The sequence below is a fragment of the Mirounga angustirostris genome, unplaced genomic scaffold (genome assembly GCF_029215605.1).
Source record: "Mirounga angustirostris isolate CCGP_5_RB_7025 unplaced genomic scaffold, mMirAng1.0.hap1 SCAF_2, whole genome shotgun sequence".
Lineage (NCBI taxonomy): Eukaryota > Metazoa > Chordata > Mammalia > Carnivora > Phocidae > Mirounga > Mirounga angustirostris.
In genome coordinates this window covers 127,886,964-127,911,124 of record NW_026991710.1, presented here as the reverse complement: position 1 = coordinate 127,911,124, position 24,161 = coordinate 127,886,964, and the positions used below count along the sequence as shown (strand labels likewise).

General features: G+C 43.2%; 1 long non-coding RNA gene across 1 annotated transcript; it reads right to left on the bottom strand.

The window, feature by feature from the left end:
- Nucleotides 1-11,784: 11,784 nt before the first annotated feature.
- LOC123847508 (uncharacterized) lies at nucleotides 11,785-12,682 on the bottom strand. The gene is made up of 3 exons (XR_006791557.2): nucleotides 12,559-12,682; nucleotides 12,189-12,259; nucleotides 11,785-11,906 (listed from the first exon to the last, which is right to left on the bottom strand). It is a non-coding gene; the product is annotated as an uncharacterized LOC123847508 (long non-coding RNA).
- Between the last annotated feature and the right edge of the window lie 11,479 nt (nucleotides 12,683-24,161).

Below are 24,161 nucleotides of genomic sequence, written 5' to 3'. Positions count from 1 at the left end.
GAGGGTGGAGGTTTCACCAGACCCTGAGTCTGCTAGCACCTTGATCTTGGACTCTCCAGCCTCCAGAACTGTGAGAAATGAAAGTTGTTTAAGCCAACCAGTCTGTAGTTTGACTAAGGCTATCACCCTACTCCTGAAAGATCCAAATAGGTATAGCATATGTAAATGAGAACAGGATGCTAAGAAAAAGGAACAATCAGAAACCAAGATAGAATTCTCAGAAATTAAAACATTTGATTGTAAAATTTTAAAGTTTAATAGAAATGACAGAATATAAAGTTGAGAAAATTTCCTAGAACATAGAGGGAAAAGAGAATAATATGGAAAATATGAAGAAAAGGCACAGAAGATAAGTTCCAGAGTTCTGATACCTGCTTTTATTTAAGAGTTCAAAACAGAATGGTGAAAAGACAAAGGGATAATAATAAAGGAAATAATAGAAGAAATGGCTCAGAATTTTCCAAACTCAAGGGCTATCAACTGCCCAACAATAAAAAAAAAAGGAATGTTTCTGTTTTTACATACTCACTATGAAATTTCAGAACACCAAAGGCTAGAAAGTTCTAAGAGGTCCCAAAGAGAAAAAAAAAAAAAGTCCCTTATTTTTCCAATCTAACTGGCAGCAGGTTTCTAATCCAAAACCCACATGCCAAAATGCAGTAGAATAAAATCTTTTAAAGTTCTCAGAGCAAATTATTTTAAAACTAGAATTCTATATCAAACCAAATATTTAAGTGTGAGAGTCTAATGTAGTCTGGGCCTGAACTGGCTGGGAAGGCCAAGAATGAAAGAAGTTTACTCCTGTATATGCCTACTGAAGAGGTTACTTGAGTGCATCAACTCCAGCAAAACTAAACAAAAATCCCAGAAAATGGAAAGTTTTTAAATAGAAGAAATAATAGAATTTACTAAAAAAAACCTTCTTGGATACCAATTTTCAGTGATCTAGCAAGCAATTAGTCCAAATTAAAAGAGTATCAGTGGACTCTAAGAAAAGTGTTTTGAAGAAGAATGGAATGGATTCCAAAAGAAAAAAAAAGAAAAAAAAGCAGGGTGGGTGAGTAAAGGCTGAATATGATAAAGGTGTCTGTTTCTTCTACCAACAAGAGAAAAGGACAATCAGAAAAAAACAAAAATTATACAAAATAGGAACTAAACTAAGACCCATAGCATTATTTTGAACAATTGGATGAGTGTGAGAAAGAAGACTCTATTTGTTCTTAAACATTTTTCTTTGAGTGATAGTGGGGTCATGCCATTGGAACCATAAAAAAGAAATGTAATCATGGTGCTCTACTTAGCTCTGTAACAATATTTACATAGCCATGTTGTAAGCACTGTTTTCTGGTTTCAGTTTTTAGAATCAACCTATAAACAAAGCAGGAGAAACTTAATTGTGGTTACAGAATAGATAGAATTTGGGAGGTAGAAGGGGGTAGGGAGGTGGAAGAAAGAGACATTTGGCTTCTATCTTCATCTTACCGAATGAGCAGTCAAAGGTATCATTGACTGTTGATGGAACAAGAATTAGAGGTTTGTCTATAGTTAAACAGTAATGGAGAACTAAAATAGCTAAAACTTTCAAAACAGCCGGGAGTGGGAGGACACAAATTAAAACCTTATCTGCCCTAGTGGATAGATAATGTCTACTGAGGTTGTTGATCAAGACATAGCAGTGTAAACATATTATTTGAAGATGCAGAAGAAACCACAAGCAGAACTAAAAACAGAAACTGGTTAAAGGCTGTCGTCTTTGAGAAGTGGAATGAGGGTGAGGAGACGTGGGTCAGGGTACCGTTTCTTCACATTACAAAACCTTTTGGACCATTTGATATTTTAATCATGTGCATAAAGCATTCTGATAAAATTTGAATTTAAGTCCTGGAGACCCCATACTAAAATGGATTACAAACTAAAGGAAATAGGCACAATAAAGTGAAAGAAAGCAGAGAAACTCAGACAGGTTGAGTGATTTAGCCTATCTCCCACTGCCCCATGGCTGATAAACAGGAGAGCTGGAATTCGAACAAAAGTGACTCTATGCCCACTGGCTAGCCACCACTGGGTCTATACGACCAAGATGGCATCTCTGCTATCCAGGGATTTACCTATCCTACAAGGACCTTCCTTCTCTACACATCTGCTCCAGGTAAGCCTCCAAGCTCAGTCCTGAGTCTTGCACACACCAAACCTTTTGTCTCCCTCTTCCTCCTGGAAAAGAGAGATGGTCAGTCACAAGTAGAATTTGAATTCCTCATCCATCCTTTGGTGGTTGTGCCTATTAAAAGGGATCATTCCCATCCTGGACCCAGCTTCTCATCTGCATTCATCGCCTCCTGGTTAAGCAAGAAGGATTAGAATATTGAGAACTTCCACTTCCAATGGGGAGCTTGACAGAAAGCCCTAAAGACTATAATCTAGAAACATAAATATGTATTTACATAGCTACGAGGCTGTTAGGGAAGAAATACAAGTTCCTAGGTAACATACAATCACCTAGTTGAGCCCTAAGAAATAAAATATAGACTGACAACGTTGGGGTTTGGAGGGAGGGAGCCTCTTTCCTGAATGTTGAAAGGACTTGGTGTAGTTTTTGAAGCTTGAGTTCGATGTAGATCAGACCAGCCTGGAGATAAATAAGCTTTGCCAGGTGGCGGGGACATGGTCACACTTCTGGTCAACACCAGGTGGGTGTTTGGGGCTCTAGGTAGGAGGGAGCTGACCTGGCCTTCACTGAGTGTTGATGTGAACCCTGATTGGGAAACCATCTGTTTTTCTTTAAGATCTCTCCTGAGGAGCCTTGCGTGTTGCCAACAGATGCAATGGGAGGGGAAGGGTAGTCTGGTTAGGTGGTCCTCAGTCCTCTGGGAGGCTGCAGAGTTTGCAGGATGCCAGGTGTCAATGTACACATTCATATGCAAAACAGGCATGGATTCGAACCTTCTTAGACATACAAACTACCTTTTCCCACATGCATATACATGCTGTTGTGATTAGCAAAATACAAATAGTTTATTTATTTTTAAATACATATAATTTTAAAGCATTATTCAGTTGACAGTAACTTTTTACAGTATGTGGTTTCACAAGGACATTAAAAATACAATCACAGGCCTTTTCTGTGCTCCCCCAGCTCCTCATTAGGTTTCCATGTCATACTCCAATCTCTGTGCTTTCTTTTAAAGCACTTAACACAATTTCTAATTGTCTTTTTATTTTCATGGCCATTTATTTTATGTCAGTCTCTCCCACTAGATTATATACTTCATGAGGGCAAAGAATGCATCTGTTTTTCTCACAAATTGTATTTCTAACTCCTAGCGAATGCCTGGCACATAGTAAGTGCTCAGTAAATATTTGATACGTAAATGATTGAGGTGGCAGGACTGGGGGAGGGTGTTTCAAAAAATTATTTGTTTGATTATTAAAAAGTTTAGGAAGCAATGATCTGGTTATTTCACAACTATAACCAAGACCCAGAAGAGCCAAGAGACTTACCAAAGAGACATGTTGGTTCATTGCAAATATGGAGGCAATGCCAGCCCAGTAATCTGTCCAACATCACTGCCAATTTCTAATAGCATTTATTTTTGAGCCGATTTGTAAGTAATGTGATGCTGGACATGATTCAAAGCACACCAAGCAGAGGCTCAGCCTCTTTAGTGATTATAATCTAAAAGAGTGTCCAGTGGAAATTTTATGTAGCATCTTTTATGTTGACACTTTCTCAGAAGGTTTACTACACACTATATACTTAGCCCCCTCAGGATGTATAGTGATGTCAGTCCCAAACAACGGGGCACTAAAAGGAGGGGACTCCATTTTCTGCAACCCCCTCCCCACTCCATTTGCCCCTAAGTCCCCTCCTAAACCTGAAACTCGACTGTGTTATTTATGGAATGCCAGCCACTAGAGAGAACAATTCTAGGTGCTTCGGGGAAACACACAGGACTTACCAGGCATGGTACCTACTTTAAAGGGGAAAACAAGCAAGTCTACATTTATTTTCCTCTGTAGCTAGGGTTCTTTCTCTCCAAAGATCTATTCTGGGTACTCAGCAGCTGCAGAATTGACCTGCAAATAAATTCAACTACATTCACGTTTCCTAAAAATGACTGTGACCAGTTCACTCACAGAGGTGAGAAGAAAATATTTTCAGAGAGAGCAGAGGTACATAAGAAAAAGTTACATAAAACAAGTAGAAAAGGCTTGAGATTGCATGAATCCAACACAGACTCTTGGCTGTTAGGAGGTAGCAGTCACTCCATTTATGAAGAAAAATCTCAACGTGCATCCTACGTGGGACCCTGCCATGGGACCCTGCCATGGGACCCTGCCCCCGTGGAGCACCTCGCTCCCCCTCTCCATTTATGGCTATGTGCTGTCATTGTTTGACAAGGAAAGTAGGTGGGAATATTTAAAGACTCTGAACTCTACTACCAACGAACTGGGACTCCCAGTTCCGGAGGTCACAGCTAGGAAATAGGGTGACCCAAACACATTTTTTAAGATAAAATTCCTAGGGGAGGGGGGTGGGAGGATGGGTTAGCCTGGTGGTGGGTATTGAGGAGGGCACATTCTGCATGGAGCACTGGGTGTTATGCACAAACAATGAATCATGGAACACTTCATCTAAAACTAATGATGTAATGTATGGGGATTAACATAAGAATAAAAAAAAGATAAAATTCCTTTCATTTTGACAATTAGTAGCAGTATCTGGATTTCTAAAATACTTTCCCTCAGGTCATTTAGGCTGGTGTACTCAGAGAGGCCTCTGGACAGAGTGGTATCGATAACTAGGCTACTTGGGGCGACAAGAGTCCTATCGCTTGTTCGGGTTTGGGCTGCAAGATAGTGCATCTCAGCTACCTTTCATGTTCCCACCACCTAACGAAGCTGGCAGGTGACATTGTGGGGGAAGAAAAAATAATTTCAAAAATAATTTTTCTCTACCACTCTTTATTCTTGGCTGAGGCTCCCTATAATAAAAAGACAGATTAACGGGAGAAAAATGAATTTATTTTTTAAAGATTTTATTTATTTATTTGAGAGAGAGAGAGAGCACAAGCCGGGGTAGGGGCAGAGGGAGGGGGAAAATATCTCAAGCAGACTCCGCTCTGAGGGTGGAGCCCGGCTCGGGGCTTGATCTCATGACCCTGAGATCATGACCTGCGCTGAAACCAAGAGTCAGATGCTTAACTGACCGAGCTACCCAGGCGTCCCAGAAAAGTGAATTTAATTACATACATACATACATCCTCCCCACAAAGATATGAGACGCCAGGACAGCCTGGCAAGGGAGGTTTATATACCATCCTGAGATGAGGAAAGGGACACGGGTGAGCCTCTCTCTTTTGGTCCTGGCTATTTGGAAGGGAAAGAAGTTTCATGGGAGAGCTACCATGTGCCAGGAGCTGTGCTGGGCATTTTAAATGTAATAAGCCACTTAATCCACCCAACCACTCAGTGAGGGGCTAACCGTTCCCTTATTCTTGCAGATATTAAGAATAAACAAGTTCAGAAATATTAAGTTCCTTGCCCAAGGTCGCACAGCTAATAAATACATAGTGGAGGCAAGGTGGGAAGCCATCGTTTTTTATCACCAAGCTAAGGTTTACTTAATAGGCAAGAACTGTGTTTATATCTACCAAGAAGCCCCTCCAGCACTGTGGACCAAGTCACATTGTAACAGAACATAGGGAGAAATGGGACCGTCGTGGACCTCATCTTTTGCACTTGAGGACTTGCTGCTTCCTGCCTTGTGGGGCAAGAGGGCAAAGCCCTGCTTTGGCTCCTCTGCAGAAAAAATCAGGTCCGTGACAGACACAGAAAGTTTACTCTTCAGACCTTTCTGCGAAACTGCAGTATGTTCTGTTCATGTTTCCTAAATTATTTGCAACAGGCAGCTGTGCTTGGTCAGAATCTCAGAGGTGCTCTGGGATTCCAGACGGGGTGGGGGCTGCCACCCTGCTCTCTCTGGCTGGGAATAATACAATTCACAAATGTGGAGCATCTGGAGAATTTAGGGGCTAAAAAGAGAAGCTCCTGGCTGGAAGTGGCTAAGATTCCTGGACCTTCGTGGTGTTGGGGAAGACTTTCAAGGATGTTTTGCTTTTGCTGTGGAGCTAATAATGGAGCAGCCATGTATTGACCGTTACTGTGTTCCAGACACCGTACGAAGGACCTTTTACGCACCCATTCCATCAATCCTGACAGCAGAGGTAGATATTAGCCAGCACATACTACAGATGAATAAATGGAGGCTCAGAGATCATCAAGAACTCGCTCAAGTTTGTTGTTTTGTTTTGTTTTTTAAGATTTTATTCATTTATTTGACAGAGAGAGAGAGTGAGCACAAGCAGGGGGAGGGAGAGAGGGAGAAGCAGGGAGCCCAATGCGATGCAGGGCTCGATCCCAGGACCGTGGGATCATGACCTGAGTTGAAGGCAGACTTAACCCCACTGAGCCACCCAGGTGCCCCCAAGAACTTGCTTAAGTTTTCATAGCTTTAAGACCAAGTTGGGATTCAAGCCCAGGGTGCTTGACCTGAATGTTCATATTTTTAACAACAGTACATTGCTGCCAATGAATTTATTGTGAAGTTAACGAATATATCAGACAGGCCTTTCTCCATCTCATACCCTACCCACCAAAGGCTTGAGCAATTGGGATAGCTTGAGTTCACTTATGAGGGGAATGGAAAAACAGCACTTGGGTTTGTCCCAGTTACATGAATTAATTCTGTCTTGGGGTTCTGATGGCAGCATAAACTGAAGAGCCCAGAATCCCATGATGCAATTATATCGTTAAAGTCCTTGGCAGCTTAGCTATTATTTTATGTAAAATATATGCATGGCTTCTGAGAATTCCTCTCCACCAGCAGACAGGATGAAAAAAATATTAGCGATGATAGGATTCTATGCTATCATGCTGGTATTTATGTGCCATTATTGATAGGAATCTTGCTTGTTTGGAATCTGGAAGGTAAACAGAGTTTCGGATTCCAACCCTCTATTGTGGAAAGTGATAACCCTGCAGCATGGCCATGCAAATGAAGGAACTCTGAAACACCAAACCTCCAATCAGAGCACCGGCAGACCAACATTCCGAACACGCCTCTCTCCCCAAAGAGAGCCTGGCACATGCCATGGAATCTTTTTAGAGCCAGCATCAAAGGCTGTGTGAGGCCCAGTATTTGGGACATCTCTTTGCAGCCGAAGTCCCAAAGTGGGGTGAGGTTAGCGAGGGCAAATAACTACATAGTTTTCTCCAAAACGCCATAGTTGGAATTCCCTCTCCTGGCCTGGGCTCCCTCCCTCCTGGCCGCCCCCCCTCCCCTTGCTATTGCACATCCCTTAGCCTTACAAAGTCCTCTGGGCCCCAGTGCCTGGCTGGTCCTCCGCCCCACCCACCTGCTGCACCAGGCACTGCCCAGCCCAAGCATAAAAGAACTTTCCTCCCGCAGAGAGGGATGGAGCTCAAGACACGCCCAGGCTATCTATAGAAAATCCCTCTGGGGGTTCTGCTGACAAGTCACTCGAGATCCCTCCTTGGGCTTTATTATGTCACAGGAACCCTGGATGGAATGCAGAGGATTAAATTCCAAGCCCTTCCCTGTCGGCTGGCCAGTCGGCCTGAAGGAAGGGAGCCAGGAGCTTTTCGCCTGGCTCAGGGGCCATGTGCGCTCTCAGGTGCCCCCTACTGAGTGTTTCCGTCCCTGTGGTTCTGAGGCCTGCAGAGTCTCCTCGCAGCAGTCCAGAGCTGCTGAAGGAAGGCCTGGGGGCTGCTGACAGCTCAACCCTCTGCTCTTACAGCCTAGCAGGGACTCGGGCGTAGGCAAAGAATGCAGCTTTGACACTCGGGGCTCACAGAATGGATTTGGGCAAGTCACCGCTCCCCTCTGAGCTTTGGTTTCCTCACCAAAAGAACCCCTGGCCCATGAAACGGCTACTATCACTACCATGTGGCAGTTGGGGAGTGGACACCACAGAGGGGAGAGTTCTCAGCAGGTGCGGAGGGGGAGTTTGGAGACCACAGGTCCATGCACATTGAAGGGTAACAGAAAAGATGCCAGAGCAAGGGAACACTTCATATGTGGGCTAATTCTTTGGAAAGGCAAGGATATTATCAGGTTACTGAAACCTAACAGCCCTGTGTGTTCCTCATCCATAATATGGGAGTAATAATAGTACCGTGGTGATGAATAAATGGGTCAATTCATTAAAAGGGCTTCAAATGGTGCCTAGTATATACTAAGACACCTATTCTTATTCTTATTCCTTTTTTTTTTTTTAAGATTTTATTTATTTGACACAGAGAGAGAGACATCGAGAGAGGGAACACAAGCAGGGGGAGTGGGAGAGGGAGAAACAGGCTTCCCGCCGAGCAGGGAGCCCGATGCGGGGCTCGATCCCAGGACCCTGGGATCATGACCTGAGCCCAAGGCAGACACTTAACGACTGAGCTACCCAGGTGCCCCTCTTCTTATTCTTATTCTTATTCTTATTCTTATTCTTATTCTTATTCTTATTCTTATTCTTATTCTTATTCTTATTCTTATTCTTATTTTCTTTTCTTATTCCATGAGTTACCTATTACTGTTGTTACTATTAAGAATCCGGGAGCTTCTACAGCCAACAATGCTTTGCAAAGATCACAAGTGTTGATAACATTTATTGCACATTTATGGCATGCCAGTCATTCGGCTGAGCAATTAAAATAATCTAGCATTTCAGAACAATCCTGTGCAAGAAGTACTATCATTTCCATCTTTTAACATGGAAGAACCCGAGCGTTAGTGACCTGCCCCTAGGTCTGAGAGCCGGTAAGTGACAAGCACGGTCATCCCTGTCCCACCAGAGCTTGCCCAGGCTGGAGTTCTCTCTGGCTGTTTGAACTCCCACACACTCTTGACCTTGCTGGGTCTCGTATGGAGACACAGGGCAGATCCTAATACCTGCTTTCTTTCGTTCACATGGTTGTGTCCAGGAAAGTGCCATGCAAACTCACACTCTGCCCAGAAGTCGGAGGAATCTAATCTTCATAGAGGAAGGTAAGTCAAAGGAAGGAGTAGGGACCTTGGACAGACATGGCAAGCCTGCATCTTCGTGGGATTGACCTGCTTCTTCTCAGAGAACAAGAAATGACAAGGGACAAAGTATATATTTGATCTAAGCCAAAAGCCCAGGGAGGCTCCTCTCACCCTGGGGAGGCCATGTGTGTTATGAAAAGTAGATGGTTCCCACTTTCAGAACGCATCAGATCTCGAATCTTTCAATGTGTGTGCATGTAGGTGCGTGCGCGCACACACACACACTGATGCTCTCAGTAATAATGCATCGCTAGGCTTCCACCTTAGCAGAGTATATGGAATATGTAAACAAATAATAAATTATGCCTGTGCCAATGGGGCATAGAAGCAGTAACTATGAAATACTCCCCAGGGGAGAGAAAGTTTATTGAGACTGTGATAGAACACCCCAATCTCATTGCCAATGTCATTATTTCACACCCAGAGTAAGCTGGCAGGGTTGTTACATCTTGAAGGAGAGCTTTGTCTCTTTCTTTTTTCTTAAACATCAGATTTTTTTCCCCCTTTAATCAATGCAAATCTTTCCTTCTGAAGGGATCTTGAAGAGCAGATTCCTTCCATTGTTATAAAAGGGATACAGGTTGCTCCGAATGAAGGAATTCCTGATGACAAGGTTTTAAGTACTGCTTGCTCATTTGGCAGGGTGGGTGTCACTGAGGTTTTCCTTTACATGGAATGCAGACCTTGGGTCCTAGGGGGAAGAGATCCTTTGAGGATCATGTCCCTGTTGGACCCTGGGTGGAGAGGTGATGCCACAGAGCAGACTAGAACAGTGGTCTCCAAGGTGGGGTGTCACACCCAGAGGGTGCTATCCGCAAGCAATCCATTCGAAGTGAAGAAAGTACTGAATTTTTTATCTTTACTTTTATGTTATCAATACAAAACCATTTTTTGCTATTAAAAGTTTAAATATATATAAATGTAGAATAACATAATGAACTTCCCATGTACCCGTGTAACTAACGATCATCCGACTTCAAAAATCATCAATTTGTGGCTAGTCTGTTTTCCACGGTTCATCCACTTACTTGCTCTGCCCCTTCTCCTCCCACATTATTTGAAGCCCTATAGGTTGGAAAAGGCAGCCTTGTTCGTACAGTCATTGGACACCCCTCACCACCCCCCAGAACACTTTCTTACCAAGAGATAAAACGCCCACACAGCCTGTGCTGGGTTTTATTGCCTTATGTGGGAATACCTTTCCCTATTTTAGGCTCAACGAGACGTTGGGGTCCTTCCACTCTGAGAGGACCTGCATGTAGGTCAACTGCCCTGTGTTGGCTGCTGGGAGAGACCCAATAGCCATGAGGGACCAATGCCCCCTATTGAAGCTGATATTACTTTGTTTCTTCTCTATGTGAGTAAACTGTTCCACCTTGTATTTTCCTTGGTGATTCCAACACCACAATAAAAAGGGCAGAAGAGTTTGGAGTTCAACCCTGGATTGGTAACCAGTGCACAGTATTCTGCTCCCTGGAACTGATAACTGGTGCTCTGTATTTTGCTGTATACTCTGTCATTATGGCAGTAAATATTTCAACATATCAATCTAAACAACAGGTCCTCCCTCTTTAAAAACGTAACTATAATACCATCCTTTTATTTTGCATCAATAATAATCCCTCTATATAATTAAATATCTAATTAGTGCTTACATTTCCTCAATTGTCCTATTCTTTTTATAGCTTGAATTGGGATCCAAACAAAGTCCGTACATTGTGACAGATAAATATGTCCCTTAAATCCCTTTTCATCTATTGGCCCCCCTCTAAACCTCTTACTCTATTTTTGCAAATTTTTTTGAAAAGCTTGGATTATTTTTCCTGGTTAATCTTTTACAGGTTGGATTTTGCTGATTATATTCTCACGGTATCATTTATCATGTGCTTTTATCCCTTGTATTTCCTATAAATGAAAAATCAAGAGGCTCCCTCAGGTTCAAATTAAATATTTCTGGCAAGAACACTTTGTTGGTGGTGCTATGGATATCTATCGGGAGAACATAATAATTGGTTGTTTCTTTTTTTGTGTGATATCAGCAATCTGTGATGATCATTGCCAAATCCTGTAACTCACTAGGGATTACAAAATGTGGCATTCTCTCTATCTGTCCTCATTTATTAGCTGGACTACTTTTGTAAGGAGAATCTTCTCATTAGCTTTTTGCTAACCCTGAGGCACAGTTCTTATAAGAAAGGCAGGACAAATGATTCTTTTCCTTTACCAGTTTTCAAAATAATAAGTTCATCACCTAGTGTTCTTCAAAAGTGATTACCAGGTATTTTTAAAGTAGTTACAAACATACGAATTTGCACATATATAATATGGTTTAACCCATTGTGGTAGCTCAAAGTGTCCTCATTTTTGGCCAATGGAAACCTATTCAAGTTGGCTCCTAAGTCCTTTTGACATGACCCCAATAATAATTGATAGCTTCCTTGCTTTCTGGTATGACAAGTTGTTCCAAGTGTATTTCCCAGACTTCTCCAAGGACCTGGTTCCTTTTAGTGGGAGATGGTATCTAAAGACCACAATCTGTACTTAGGGTTAGATTATCCTTTTTTTTAAATTCTAATTTACATAATATATTAATACTGTGGTAGAGAGATAAAATTTATAAATGACAAAGAAACACATATATCCAATATAGAAAGTTTAGAGACTACTTTATTTAATGTTTATCTCCGAGAAACATGCTTGAATTCTGATCCTGAGCTCTCTTCCTTTCTGGCTGTTTGGCCTTGGTAAAGTTCTTTTTTCTCTCTCAACGTCAATTTCTTCAAGTGTAAAACGAACAACATAGTCATAGCCACTTCAGGAGATATTGTGATGACCAAATAAGATAGATGGTAGATAGAGATAGAGAGATAAGTAAATGATAGGTTAATAGATATACATACATACATACATACATACCCTGGCCTCACTCAACAAATGGGAGCTATTCATAGTATATTGACTAAAACCAATATTGACAGAGCCTCACTCTTGCAGAAGATACTGTGTCTGTCCTCAAGGATCTTGCAAACCAGAGGACTGGAGAAGCACCACTCATAGGAAAGCTCATGCAGCATCCATTCTCCCAAGGACTTACCGAGCAATATGAAGGATGATTCTTTTGGAAGTTGAGAGAACTCCTTGGCACCTGGAGAAGTCTGAAAATCTCTGTGGGAAAGATAGGGTTTTAGCTGGGCCCTGAAGTCTCACCTGAGGAGGTGGGCGTGGGATATGAGGTTGCAGGGAGGGCATGCTGGGTGGGGGAGATGGCCAGGTACAGAAAAAAGAGGAGGCAACAAAATAGCAATAGGAGGAGTAGCTACTAGAAGAAATAGTCCCAGGAAGGGATGAGTGTTCCATGGTCCCAACCCTCCACAGAGGTGAGCCAGGGGAGGCTAGGAAACAGGACCCTGTTGGCTTTCAAGGCACATTGTGTCTCTCAGTACTGGGGGGATGCCCCATTGCACCTGAGAGCAAGTAAGGCATGAGGGCTTGCCCAGAAGGGCTCCTGGTGGCTGTTCTGTAGAAGGACAAAGCAGCCCAGGCTCTAGGCAACTATAGAGCAATCTAGAATCACGTAGGCTGCTCTGGTGTGTGGCAGGCATCCCCCCACCAGGAGGGAGATGCTGCAGGAAAATAGAGACTTTCAAAATGGCTTTGATGACCCAAGTTCCAGGAACGCCAAGACTAGGCTGGCAACAGCAAAGCCAATGCCAGGAACAACTGAAACTGTGCTTGCCTCCAAAAACCTTGGCGGGAGTCTAGCTCCCATCTGGCTGGGCCACGTCAGGAGCTCACAGTATCACGATTACATGCCAGGCACTGGGTTAAGCACTTAACATACATTCTCTCATTTAGTCCATATGGTCAGCCTCCAAGATAAAGTGTTCCCATTTAACAGATGAAAACGCTGAGGGTACCAGAAGTCCAGCAATTTATCACAGGTTAAATACAAGCCAAAGGTGGGATTCAATCTCAAGTCTGCCTCTAAAACCCTTTCCCTTACTCTTTTCACTTTCCACTATTACTGACTGTCCCTTAAAATGATGATCAGATTCATGTAGGTACAGAATCTATGGTCCCCCAGGGTATAAGCTGCTGGTACATTCCACGTTCTTTACATATGTTAACTCTTTTAGTTCTCTCATGCCTTATGAGAAGCTCTTCTATTATTCTTATTTTGGAAACTGAGACCCAGAGAGGTTAAAGAGCCCACCTCAGGTCACACAGTAAGGACAGTGCAGGGATTCAAACCCAGGCAGTCTGGATCCAGAGCCTGCGTGCTTGACCTTGTGCCATGCTCTGTCTCCCAGTTGGTGCCCATGTGGGCCGGGTCTCTTCTCCATCCCATGTTTCCTTTCTGATGCAATCGTGTGCCCGCCCAGGGAGCACGGCGGGGGGAGTGGGCAGGAAGGCCGGAAGATCCGGGGCACCCGACGTCAGAGGTGGCAGGTGGCAGCTGTCCGCTAACAACACATTTCCTTGCAGTGGCAGTTCTGATACCCACGTGAAGTGGGTCCCATTCCTCTTGGCACTTGGTTTTGGGAATCTGAGCAGTCTGAATTTTAGAGCTAACAGCGCACGTAGCAGGGAGGGAGCCCATCCAACTACTCTGGTGTCAAAATTTTCTTTTTTTAATTAAAAATTCTTTTCAGGAGGTTTTATAGGGAGAGCACAAGCAGGCGGTGTGAAGAGTGGGGGGGAAATTCTTCTTTGTCCCTTGGGGACTAAGAGCAATGCCTGTTCTACTGAGATTTGTAGTCCAATTTATCTTCCTTAAATGACCACATAGGAAAATGATCACAGCGGCGAAGCGACATTAGAAATGTGAAATGGATACATAAAATGTTGGTGAGCGCTCTGGCTGCTGAACCCACTTGAGAAATGGAGATCTAAGGAGCACACAGACTGAACCAGAAGGAGCCTTTAGAAGGAAGGCAACGGAACAAATGTCAAATGTTTATCTGGACAAAGAGAGAAACTGATGGGCACAAGCCCTCAGGTCCTTGCAGGCTTCTTTCTTCTTGAGCAAGGCTGAACATTTCCACAGGTCATTTCCCTGCAGTGGTTATAGCCTTCTCTAGTAATGACGAGGCACCACCGAGCGTTCCTCATGGAAGGGGCCTTCGAGGTCACACTTTATAGTCTGACCACTTCCCTCTGCAAATGAGGAGCCGGGCCCAGAGAGATGAAGTGACATGGCCTGATATTTGATGTGCATTTTCTTGTAGGATGTTTACAAAAATCAGATCATTCATCTGGAATGCAGGCGAACGCCCCAGCAACCACTGACATCCATGAACCCTACTACGTTCCGGATCCCAGCGAACCTTCTGCAGACGTGATGTCATCCTGTCCGCACAACAACCTGCTGAGACTGGTACTAGCCCAGCCCATATTTTCATAGGACATAGAGGTCCAGAGAGATTAAGTGTCTTGACCAAGGTCACATTGCCAGGAAGGCTCGGAGCCACATCTCAACCCAGCCCTGGCTCCGAATCTCATGCTCCTTCTTTACTGCCTTCTGACAAGAATAGGGAAATAGTAAAATAAACCAGGACATATCTCCTGGGATATTATTTCACAATTAAAAATCATTATGAACTTTATGTAGTAACATGGTAAATGCTCATTATATGGTGTTTCGTGAAAACTGTAATACTCAGTGTAAAAATATGCAGAAGAAAAATGGCAGTAGAATGTTTAAATACTAACAGTGGCTGAATAGTGTGATAAGCTTCTTTTCTGTCTGCTTTTTCCCATTTTAATTTTATGTAATGTGGTATAAGTCTTTTGTAACAGAACAATGAATATGATCATTTTTCTTAAAGAACTAGTAGTATACTCTTAGAATCGATAAGGAAAAGGCTAAAAAGAATAGTCATATATTTTTCTTTCCTTGACAATAAAAGCTAATAAGTAATTGATTTGCAGCGTGAGATAGAAGACCATTATACAAAGTCCATACATAACACGATTCTCTTTTCACATTTCATCAGATGCAACAAAAACTAAAATTCGAAGAACTTAAGCTCTGAAGCTACCCTATTTTTATGGCTTGTGTAGCCGAGTCTATTAATAAAACAAGGAGATAACCTTCCAATGTTTACCAGGGTGGTGACTAATCATTCTTTCCTCTGTCTGTACCTGAGCTCCAGCCAACATCAAGGCTCATGGACACATTGGAGTAGAAAATTCCTTCCCATCCACTCTTTCCTTCCATGCGTGGAAGCTTGGGCATGAAGAGGTCAAGTCACTTGCTCAAGGTCTTGTAATTCTTCCTATTTAAATCCTGAAGATAAACTCCCAGCCCTGGGATTGTGCCAATCCTAGCAGCCAGTGCAGAACCCTTCCTTCACTGGATGAGTGAAAGCTTCAGTGAGGGCACAGGATGAAAAGCCCAGTTTAATAAACATGGGCATGAGCAGCAGCTCAATTCCCTGACTGTTTCCTGGGTGCCGAGCGCTATGCTAAAGGCTTTACAGGGGCGATTTAGCCCCTAAGGTATGCCTGCGGTCCCCGCAATAGCATCAGTCTTATTTCTAAGCTGAGGAATAGGAGGCTCCAGAGGACTGAGTCTCGTGCCCCAAACATATAGCTAGCTGGCAACTGGGCCAGGGCATTATAGCCTGGACCGTAGGACTTCAGAGCCAGTCCTCTCCCCTCCTGCATCTTAGCCCTGGAGGGGACTCACAGCGCCAACTCACCCAAAGGCAGAATGTTATTCCCAGAGAGTTAAGCAACTTGCCTGAGGTAAGAAGGGGAATTCGCCTGAAAGCCAGATGTCTGTAGTCCTGAAACATGACCAAGGCCATTTTGTAACAATCCAGTAAGCCTTGAAAGGACCACCTCAGAAAAGCAGTCAATCAGCCCCTCCTTGCTCCCACCCAAGTGTGCCTCTGGGTCACCTTACCCCACCCTTACTCAGCATGGCTCCCCATTTTTAATAGAAACCATGATCAGATGTAAGCTTGGCGACTCACTCAATATTCATTCAACAAACACATGGCAGGTTTCAGGCCTTTGCAAAGCAGGAGGTGAGGAGGGGGTGCAAAGCTCTTCTCCAATGTATGTGACCTCAAGAAGCTTCAAGTACATCAGCAGTCTTACTTTACCAGACAGATGTGGAGGAGCCCGAGAGGCCATGCCTGTTGCTGTTACTCTTGAACAATGAGCAGTGTGTGCTCCTATGTTTGCCAGAGGAATTACACAAACATTTATATGTCCTAATACCCATCAAGGCAGGCCTGAAGCTCCCTGCACTGAATGGCCCGAGTTCTATTTCCTTTGTTAAAATTAAGTGACCCTGGCTGAATTCAGGGTACACTGTGTCAACCAGTCAATGAGCAGAGCCAGGTAAATCGGTATCCAAGGAAAGGAGAAGAACGGAATGAGCAGACATTTAAGGTGAGCCGCTGAAAAGCACATACTCGGAAAGCAAATACATCAAGAATGGGCTTTGGAGCCAGTCATGTCTGTTTCAGACTCTTGGCTCCAAACAGTCACAGGCTGTGTGATGTTGGTAAGTCCTGTAGTTACTCTCAGGGTCTGTTTCAAAATCACTAAACGATGTGCTAATATCCACCTTGCAGGGTTATGAGATTCATGATAATGGGGGCAAAATGTCTAGCGCAGTGTCTGCCATCTTGCTTTGCCCAATTTTGGGTAACTGCCATTATTATTTATAATCACTGGGGATATCCACTAACCCTTGGCTTGTCTCAGTTGTAAATTACATTGAGGATTTCCAAGAGTGAAGAAAAATAATGTCTTAAGGCAAAATTCAACAATCAGCTGAGCAACATTTACTGAGTATCTGCTCTGGACTTCAGTGGGGGTGGGGAAGCAAGGAATACTGCTTGCTTTTTCCATGACAGTGAGAAAATAAAAACTCAAATTAAAGTGAAAACTGAACTAAGAAAGCTTATTTTCAAAACACTAGGTTAAGCCTCTGTGGAGAGAGAATGAACTCAACAATTTGTTTCAGCTCCAAAGGCAAACTATAAATGAACGTGGATATCCACTTTTGACCAGGGTTCATCATCTAAGTATGCTCTAGAGCCAGGTGGAGTCGTTCTGATAATACAAGCTGCTATAACAGATAAACCCCCGAAGAAGATGTTTCTTCCTTATTCCTGTGAAGTCAAACAAACTGGGGTTGGGAGGGATGTGAAAGTCGTGCTTCCAGGCTCAGGCTGGCTGAGCCTCTACCATCTTCATCATAAGGCTCCCAAGTCTGCCCTGGCATGGACATCCAGCCTACAGATGGGAGAAGCAGGAAGGCACACATCTCAACTCTGCCTCCACACTCCATTGGCTAAAATTTAGTCACATGGTCATACTTAATGGCAAAGGAGGCTGGGATAATAATATCTCTGTTCAGCAGGAACTGGAAATGGGTTTTCAGAATAGCAATCAGTTCCTGCTACGCAGGGCACCTGCAAACACCAGGGATTCCATGTTTGGGAAATCTAAGACCCATTCTTTCCTGTTTTCATTCTTGTAACTCAACCCAAGTATTTAGTCCTTTAGTCCCAGGCTCATAGTATTACAGGCAAATTTCACATAGCACAGGGACAAAATAGATAGGAGAATAAAACAGAGGGTGATAGATAATGAAGACTCTGAGAGGGAAAAGTCAAATGAAATTTACAATAAGAAGGAAAAATCAACATTCACCTTCTCTGCTTATACAAGACTCTGAAGGTGAAGCCTCTAAGAAACCAAGGCAGCATTCACAGAGCTGCATCAGCAGATTTTTCTGTGTTTTGACAGAGTTAAATTTAAGCTAGAACTTGAGTCTTTCTCAAAATGAGAGCATTTGATGGGTTGCTTATGATTCCTGGATATTGTAACTCAAATAATACCATCTGTAATGATCACACCTTGTTCTGGAGAGTTCAGTTCTTAGAGCTTCCAGACCTTAGAGAAATGGCTTCCTTTATTGGCATGTCTAAAACAAATACACACTACTCATATAGGTCTACCTCTAGATCACTGCCCATTCTCCTGGACTCTATGTGGCTCTGGCTCAGGCCACAAGGAGCTCAGGCTGAGACTTCCTGTCTCATCTTCCACACCCTTCCACCTTCCTGCAAAACCTCTGCTTTGGATCTCATATCATCTCAGCTTCAATTTTATTTTATCATGACCCACAGTAATAAATACATTTTATATTTTGACCCAGGCCACACATAGACACTTAAAACAAAAGTTTCTTGAAACATTCTTATTTTATTAAGAATGATGCACTCTGATAATTTCTGTTTAATTCTATTTCAATCCATTAAAAAATTGCTCCTTGGGACCACTAAATTATTTAGACAAACTGTCTTCCATAGATTGTCATATTTGTAATCTACTAGCCTGCAGTCATCAGCCTACATTAGTGGGATTATTTTTTCTCTCCTTGAGGCCAATGAACTTCATCTCTGCTTCACTTTTCCCATATTCTCCTTAAACCACACCCTCAGCTTTTCCCTTTGTCACCTTTCAAATCTGTAACTCCTGTATCTCCTTGGACCTCAGCCCCCTATCTGTTCTTCTAGCCCCCTATCTTGTTACACCTGCTTTACCTACACTTCGAGCTTAATCAGGAATTGTAGACCCTGACTCTTCCATTGACTCTTCTTTATCAGAATCTTTCTGGTCTTGCCTCTTCCACAATCTACACAGACTCCATGACTACAACCTCCTGATCTGTCTACCAGTCCACCACTTAGCATGAGATATTTTGGTTCTGTCCTCCTGATAACCAACCCTGCAGCTTGGTCATCAGACCAATTGGCATGGCCAAGAAAGTGTAAACATTAAAGTGTCTGGGCCAGGCCCATCAACTGGGGTTGATGTCTACACTGAATTATGACTGTTTATTTATTCTTCAGCCCACCGTAATCCTCCTACTTCTAATCTCTCTGCACTGTTATAAAGACTGAGAAATGCAAAGCATACTCTTTGGGCCTTATTTTACTCTCTCTGCAGCATCCGAGACTATCAACCTTCAAAATCTCTCCCCATTACTTCGATGACTCCCACTTCCCTAGTTTTTTGCATCCTCTCTTGCCACTCCTTTTAAAGCTTCTTCATAAATTCTTTCTCTTCTCTCTACCCCTTAACTGCTGATGTCTTCAAGTTCCTCCCTCTTTCATCACATTCTACAACGTTCCAGGGCAAAGCCATCCACGCCCATGGTTCCCACTACCATCTGTATGATGATTCTCACCAATATGTCCTAAATCCTCAACCCTTTGCAGCTTCATATCCAATGCCTACTGCATCCTTTCACCTGGATGTCATGCAGAGCCTTTCACACACAACATGTCCCAAACTGAAGTTGGATCTTTCTCCCTACTTAGTGTTCTTCAGTGGTTTTCCATTGCACTTAGAAAAAAAAAATCCATAATTATTACCATGGCCTTCCAGGTCTAAATGGTCTAATAACCTCTAGCTCCCTTGTCCACCTCATCATCTAGACTTTTCTCATGACTCACTCTACTCAACCCAGACTTGAAGATCCTCCAATAAGCCAAGAATGCACTTATCACAGAGCATTTGTCCTGGTTACTCCCTCTGCCTGAAATGTTGTTGCCCCAGATCAGATAGCCACAAAACTCTCTTCCTCACCTCACTCAGGTTTCTACTGAAATACCAGCTGCTCACAGAAGCCTCTCCTACCAGCCTGTCAAATAACATCCTTATCACTCTCTATCCCCTTACCCTGCTCTATTTTCTTTCAAAGCAGTTACCACATTACACAAAAGTGTTTATTGTCTATTTACCCTGTTAACTAGAATATAAGTTTCTTTATTTAGCTGAATCCCTGGCACCTAGAATAGTACTTGAGACAAAGAACTCAATATATAACTGATGAATGAATGATTAATTTACCTCCTTCCCCTCTCCTACCCCCTGCCCCCAAACTGTGTTTTCTCCAGGATTCTAGGTAAAAAGTGCATGATTTTCCCAATCATAGCCCAAGCCAGAAGCTTGGCCTTTGGCCTATCCCCTACCTCTTCTCTCCACCCACATCCCACCATTCATGCTTCTTAGTGTATCTTCCTAAGTCTCTATCCTCACTGCTGTGACCTTGTTTTCAGTGTCATGGATCCTTTTGTAAATTTGATAAAAGCTATGGTTCGTCTTCTCAGGAAAATGCACATGGGAACACCATAGTCTTCATGAAAGCATCTCTAGATTTTCCAAAGCCCAGTGTGGACCTCCTTCCCCAGGTGCCACTATGTCCAAGGATAAAAATCTCTGGCTCAAAGATTCCTTATTTCTTACCTAAATAACTGTGAAGTCTGCTAGGCTCTGAATGTTTGTGCCTCACCCCCACCAGAAAATGCATATGTTGAAATCCCACCTTCCAGTGTGACTGTATTAGAAGGTAAACTTTGGGTGGTGATTAGGTCATAAGAGCAGAGCCCACATGAATGGGATTAGTGACTTATGAAAGAGATTCTGGAAAGCTAGCTCACCTCTTCCTCCATGTGAGGTTACATGGAGAAGACAGTGGTCAGTGACAGAGCGAGCTTTCCTCAGACACCAAATCTGCTGGCACCTTGATCTTGGACATCCCAGCCTCCAGACCTGTGAGAAATAAATGTTTATTATTTATAAGTCATCCTATTTGTGGTATTCTGTTATAGCAGCCCAAATGGACTGAAACAATGTCCTTTGACAGGTCTCCCTGCCACCAATCTTACCCTTCTTTTGATCCACTCTCCACAAGAGCTGCCTAAGTAATCTTTTAACAATGCAGGTTTGCCCATGGCCTCTTATGGGTCCCCTGTAACACCCGTTGATAGTCCTCCATTGCCTTAAGAGCAAACTCCTCCTGTGGGTACCTGGTGCTGCTTATTCCTCCAGCCTCAGCCCTTTAGTATTCCACATCCACACTCAGCTGGGGCTATCCTGAAAAACTCTCTCACACCTCCATGCTTTTGACCATGAAGTTTCTTTGCCTTACCTGCCCCTCAGCTTTCATCTACTTAGCTACCTGCCACTCATCTTCCCCAAACAGCTCAAGGATTATCGTGAAAGTACTCCCTGATCTCCTGAGGCTTAACTCAGGGCTCTTACCTTATATCAGACTATATTGTGATCATTATCTTGTCCATTTCGCCTGCTAGATGGAGCATCATAGAGAACAGGGGCTGTTTTGTGAATCTCTGTGGCATATAGAAGGTGCTCAATAAAAGTATGTTGAATGGATGGAATGATCAGGTAAAAAGAGAGAAAGGTGGAAGCAGCATGTTTTGGATTCATATAAATCGGGCAGGTGTAGCCAACACAGCTTCCAAAATAGGAAAATCCATATTTACAGAGGAGATAAAGCTGATAGTTCTTCCATTTACAAAAAGGATTCACCACAAGGGGCCTCTAAATAGTGGGTGCTTTAGCCAGCCTATGTAAGCGTTTGTTTACAGATCATTAATTATTTTACAAAGGGGCCAAGAGCTCAAATGCAGCCAATCAGAGTCTTTAGAACTGAATCACAAGGCTTCTGAAATTACTCTAGAAGTTAACAGGAAGAAGGATTCTATGTTAAGCTATACAGTTAACACATAACTTTTCAGGAACAAGCCAGAGAGAGAGGGGGGAAGAGAGGGAAAGAGAAGAACCACAGGAACAGGAGCAATAATTTTGAGAAGTCTAACAGGAAGTCCCAAGAACTGCCTTAAACAAGGACATCTCCATTCTTTTGTGCTGTGGGGGAATGGGTGGGGTGCTCTAAAATGATTAGACACTGACAAGTAGGCCTTCACATAGTCAGTAAAGACGAAGTTCTTGATTTCTAGCGAAGACGAGGATACAGAGAGATCTTGTTTTGGCCATCAATGTGCACCTAACAAGTCAAACGGATTTACTCTGGCACAAACCATAAAGTTCACTCATCTATTCCCCAAATATCAGTTGAATATCAGTTGAGCATCTAGCACATGTCAGGACATGTGAGCTAAAATGCTGACCAAGATCTGGACAATCCCGTGTTCTCAAGGAAATTGCATTTTAGAGGGAGGAGCAAGCAATCAATTAACAAGGTAATTTACTACAGTGAAAGCGGTAGCAAAGGAGTAAGAAAGTGATGTGACAGTGAGGGTGAGGATACAAGGAGCTTCTCTAGACAGAGAAGGCAAAGGAGGCCTCTCTGGGAGTGTATCATCTGGGCTGAACCTGATGGGTGAGAAGGAGGAAGCCATGGAAAGACCAGGAGAAAGGCATTCCTGGAAAAGAGACCATCAAAGTCCAAAGCCTTCAGATGGGAAAGATATAAGGGCCAAAAGGCCCTTAAACCAAAAAGAAAGCCACCATTTCAGCAGTTCAATGGAGGAGCAAGGCTTGTATGAGGTAGAAGATGATGGTGGTGTGGGCCAGGGTGGTGATAGAGGCAGGCAGGTGTGGACAGATTGCAGATCTAGCTGATATGGGGCATAGAACCGTTGCGAACGATGACAGATGAGACGTCTCTAAGGTCCTTTTCCACTCAGACATTCTGTGACTGTTACCTGGGAGCCAGGGCTATCAAACTAGAGCTCTTTGTGGAGGAAATCTGCCTGGCATGAAAACTAGCAAGAGCCATGTTTGGGTCACACTGTGATGATCACAGGCCCATGAGTTTGCATGAGAATTCTTATAAACCCATCACTTGAGAAACCCAGAAGAAACCCATTCTGTGCATTTTAAAAGTTCCTGGTCCTGCAGCTAGTTCTGCTGCATCTTCTTTCTTGCCCTGAGCCATGAACACTCTCTTGGGGATTCTCTATTTCAGGGAATGGCATTTACCCATCCAACCAGAAGACAGAAAACCATCTTTGACAACTCTGTTGCAAACTGACCGAAGTCCAGTTGGTTGGCCACAATTACTCTGTACTGAGTAGCTAACGGCATCTCTCAAATGAGAGAGGATGATAAGGGCTGTAGGTCCCTTCCCCCAACAACCTCACAATCAGAGCATGTCTTAGAACAGATTTGCCTCCCAGGCATTTATTAGCCGAAAGCACAAAAATGGTCACACGACCAGGTGTGTAAGCTCAGTGGAGGACCAGGTTCCTACTATCTAGGCACTCGATGGAACGTTTCCTACGATCTAGGCACTTGCATGGAAAATTCACCTTGAGGCAGATGCAACTATACCCCATTGCAGGATTCAGTTAACCTAGACCAGTTGTTCTCAATTGGAGCAGATTTTGTCTCTCAGATTTTGCCTTCCAGGCAATTGATGGAGATATTTTTGTCTTTCACAACTGGGGAGGCACTCCTAACATCTAGTGAGCAGAGGCCAGGGATGCTGCTAAACATCCTACAGTGAATTTCATCAATCCCCAAGGTCTATATGTACCCCTTCCTAAGTAAGTATAGAGTTAATCTCTCACCTCTCCTTTCTACTGCCCTAGTTTGGACTTTCAGCCTTTCAGACAAAGCCTTCCTCCCACCTGCTTCCCAGCTCCCCTGTTTCCTCCGGTCCAATCTCCTACCCTGCTATCAGATTGATCTTCCCCAACTAGGACTGGTATCCTGTTTTTCTAAATTCTCCAGTGGCTTCTTCTTGCACAATAAACTACTCTTTGCTTTCTCTCCTGCCTCGTCTATTGGGCATTTTGTTTTTACAGTTGCTTTAGTATAACAAACTCTCCCAAATTTTTATACATTTGTACATGCTATTCCTCTGCCTGGAAAGCCCTCCTGTCCCTCTTTCATACTCTCTTTCACCTTTCTGGGCACCCAGAGCTTGAGCTTAAACTCAAATACTGCCTCATCTTTCGACAACTCCAGGCCAACTCTGGAGCTCCTTATTGACCTTGCCCTACTCTGTACAAACCTCTATTAAAGCAGATGTCTCAGTTGTCCTGTTGTACTGTAACTGTTACAGTTGGATATTTTTGTTGTTGTTGAGCGGTAGTTCTTTATATATTCTGGATCTTAATCTCTATCAGATATATATTTGCAAATTTTTTCTCTCATTCTATGTGTCATCTTTTCATTCTCTTGATAGTCTTTCAATGTGTAAGAGCTTTTAATTTGATGAAGTCCAATTTATCTGCTGCCCTCCTGGACTCTAAACGCCTAT